Raw genomic sequence first — 4,134 nt, forward strand, 5'->3', positions numbered from 1 at the left:
ACTCCCTTGCCACTGGCGTATTCCCCGAACAATACAAGCTTGCCCAAATATGTCCAGTCTTCAAGAAAGGTGATAAAAACGCTCCCACAAACTATAGACCAATCTCCCTTCTTCCCATCGTTTCCAAAGTCCTAGAAAGAATCGTCTACGACCAGTTCCGGCAGTTCATGGTCTCTGCAGGTGATGTTATACCTGACGAACAGTTCGCCTATCGCTCCTGTCATTCATGCGGTGACGCACTGGCGCTATGCATTGACAGTTGGCAGCGGTCCCTGGACTCTGGCAACGTGGTTGCTGTAGCATTCCTCGACCTCAGCAAAGCCTTTGACTGTGTCCTGCATGGCGAGCTCCTTCTGGAGCTGCAGCGCTGTGGAGTAGGAGGCACTGTTCTGCAATGGTTCTCCAGCTATCTGTCCAGCCGACCACAGCAAGTGAAATGCCTCCGTCAACCACCTGGAACCCCGTACACGGCCAATCGCGGTGTCCCTCAGGGCTCTGTCCTGGGACCGGCACTGTTCACGGTGTACACCAGGCGCCTACCAGCCTGCCTACAGTCATTCCTCTGCCTCCTGTATGCAGATGACACCAACATCTACGCTGCCGACCCGTCCCCTTCCACTGCCACACAGACCTTGGAACATGATCTGACCCGTGTGAGCAGCTTTCTGGAGGCCCATGGACTACAGCTGAACCCATCCAAGACGCAATTCCTGCTGCTACGGAAACCCAATGTACATGCAGACTGTGCCCTACAGTTTTGCAACAGCCGTATACAGCAATCGCAGCAAGCCAAGTACCTGGGCATCATCATAGATGAGCATCTGTCGTTTCAACAGCAAGTAAGTCACATTAGAAGTAAAGTTAATGCCAAGGTCAATGCATTTCGCCGTTGTCGCCACCTTCTCAGTGCTAGAGCCAAGCGAACTTTCTATCTTGCATTTGTCCAATCTACCCTGGAGTACGCGAGCAATGCGTACGTGCACTGCCTGCGACAGACCACCTATAACGCTCTTATTAGCATCGCGAATCGGGCGATCCGCACTGTCTTTGGCTTCCCTCCCTCTGCCTCCATCCAACCCATCTTAGCTAGACAGCACCTAACACCGTTAAATATTCGCTATGCTGCCAACCTCTATGTGTTTCTACATAGATGCATAAATGCTCGTGCTAGTCCCCTACTTTGCCGACTTTTCACTCCTCGTGCTGTCTCATTATCCCGCACTGCTAGAATTACCCGTTCTCAGGAATTGCTCGGCCTGGTACTGCCCCATGCCAGATTGTATTTTGGCTATCACTCTGTATCTTATCTTGGAGCTGACCGATGGAACGCCCTCCCTGCCGCGATTCGCACCATATCCCTACCTGCTGCATTTCGCTCCGCTATCTTCACGTGGCTAGGGCACCCTGTAAGAAGACCATAGGTCTGTGGGGACTGCCCTAGTAAAATATGAATAAATAATAATAATAATAATATGATTCAGTGCATTTTGCATTGGGAACTTTTCTGATTTTTCTTCAATGACTGCTATGCTATGATACCGCTGTTGTTGTTGTGCTAATTAGCAAAGGACAATCACGCTAATCGTCTGCTATGTTTATGCTGACTGCTGTGTATTGGAGTTATTATGTAGCAGCTGTCACAAGGTAGTCAATACGACAATAGATCAATGTCAATGTCAACGGAGTGCACGTGTGCACGATCCCTATCAGCACACCAGGCAGGTGTGAAGATCCAGATCCTGTCATCTTGACAAACCTCCAAGGCATCCAGCTGTTAAAGGTAGCGAGGCCCGTGGCTGCATGAAACCTTCATGTAATGTAAGCCAAGGTCTTGCGTGGCTTGGTACACGTAATACTATTGTGATCGACTCTAGCCTACCCAACTCGCAAGGGGACTGGGTGGATAGGTCTGGTAATACCACCACTACAGTACAACTCACATAGCACGTACTGTATTTGTATTGTATTTTATTATTTTTACGTGGGCATTCCCAACAGACCCTAAGGTCTTCTTACAGGGTGCCCAAGATGAATGAATTACGTACTCGGACAAACATTTCCTAGCATGGACATTGTCCGGGGAACGGGTGCTCGTATTGCCCAATAATGAAGTACAGTCAAACCTCTTTAGGACGAACATCAAGGGACCGATGATATTTGTTCGCAATAACGGGAGTTCTTCTTATCCATATGTTTAACCCAGTGAATACACAGGGTTTTATCCAATACAGTTACGAATAATAGTTCTTCTTAGGCAAACATTTGTCTTATCAGTGTTCTTCCTAACGAGGTTTCACTGTACATACATGTAATAGGTTTGGGTGAGAACTTTCAAACATACATGTACATGTACATAAACCGAGTCACTGGTTGTCTGAGGATTGCCTTAGCTTTGCTATGTGCATGAAACGCAGCGTTACAACAATGAACTAGCCGGCTGTCTCTGTTCTCTTCTGCCTTTGTGGTAATGCTCCATCCTTGTGGTGTTGAGCACTCTAGGCAATCTGGGAACTCTCGCTATTGTGTACATGTACATACATGTATACCTAGGACACTAAGCACACGTTCCTTTTCCCCCACGGGACGGTGCATCTTCGGATCTACTGCTACTTGTGTCATGTATCATCAAGAGTAAAAAGCTTATGTACTTGGTATTGTGCGTTTACTCCTCCCTCGGAGCACTGGGCAGATCAGAGGCAGGTATTGATACAATCGCTGATAACAATGATACCGTAACTAACCTTCAGCTTGGCCTTGCATTCATGCTCTAATGTGCCAACACCAACTCTGTAGTGTAGGTGCTCATGCATACGTTTGTCACCAGCTTGAACAAGCCACCTTGCAAAACAACCCACGGTAATGGCTAATTTAAGTGGTGGTTGCTGTATGCAGTCTGAATCAATCAGCCGCCCATCTAACTGGCTTTGGAGGGTCATGCATGTGCCGCTATTGTGCGAGACTTCACTTGAAATAGAACTTATAGGAATAAGATTATGTACTCCCTCTGTAGACTGATCTGGAGCCCGGCGTTGATAACATTCAACAAACCTAGTTTGAGTTTATCATGGGCAGTAGTACAACTGCCACCTGGTATTACAGACAGAGCGGTGGCCTGGCATGAGCGAAACTTTCTACGCTGGTTGTGTTTCTTTAAAACGCAATTGCATAGCCGGTGGTAACGCGGACGTGCGAACCTTACTTCTTTTAGTACAACCCTTACCTATTCGTCCGGAGCCACTACACTGCAAGCCCCATGCACAATCCCACAGCCATTGGTAATCAGTTGCTTTATTTCATCATCATTGACATCAACTCTGATACTCCAGCCTAGCTACATCTACCACGCGTACTAAGCTTGCAGATAGATCTACCTACTAAAGAAGTACTAGTAGTAGGTGCATGCTTACTGCAAAGTTGCGTTCAATGTTTCGGAAATTCCCCTTTCGTATTCCGTGCAGAAAGATGAGCAGCAAATTAATTGCTGACAGTCGAGATGAATGGCTATTTCCTATGGCTAGTTGTCACAGTACGGTCTCTCAAAACCAGCAATTGGTCAGCGCCTTTTCGCAATGATGTGCTCCGTGCATGGTGCCGCACGGTGGACAATGTCATTTCACGTGTCGTTTATATTATTGTTTTCTGGCGGTCCCCTATTGTTGTCAGCACGACTCTGACAAACTCTGTCCTCTAGACCCTAACCGCTAACTGTCATCAGTTTGGACTCAATAGCATCTCTTGGTAGTACAGACAGGTGCTCGGATCGGAGCTAGCTCGGACGGAGAATCGGCTGATGCAACTCCATTTTCGGCCACCGGAGCGACACAGCGTAACGTTACATGCTATCAGCGAATGTTTTATTGGTCCGTGCATGCTGCGGAGCGTGGTGTCGGCTCGAACACTCGTTACCTCACGACATCTATGAACCCATCAGTCTGTTCTAGATCTGCCCTGAGGGTAAGATGTCCCTGCCTTCATGACTGTCGACCTCGTCATGGACAGGTCTTGCGCATGTCGGATCACGTTGCACGGAATTCCCCCTTGGAGCCTCGTAATTTTATTATTATCACGATGGAGAAAGCAACATGCCTAGGCTACGGGTTGTTACAGACAAAAGCAACAACACACCGTCTCCAT

Source organism: Sycon ciliatum, chromosome 5 (genome assembly GCF_964019385.1).
Source record: "Sycon ciliatum chromosome 5, ocSycCili1.1, whole genome shotgun sequence".
NCBI lineage: Eukaryota > Metazoa > Porifera > Calcarea > Leucosolenida > Sycettidae > Sycon > Sycon ciliatum.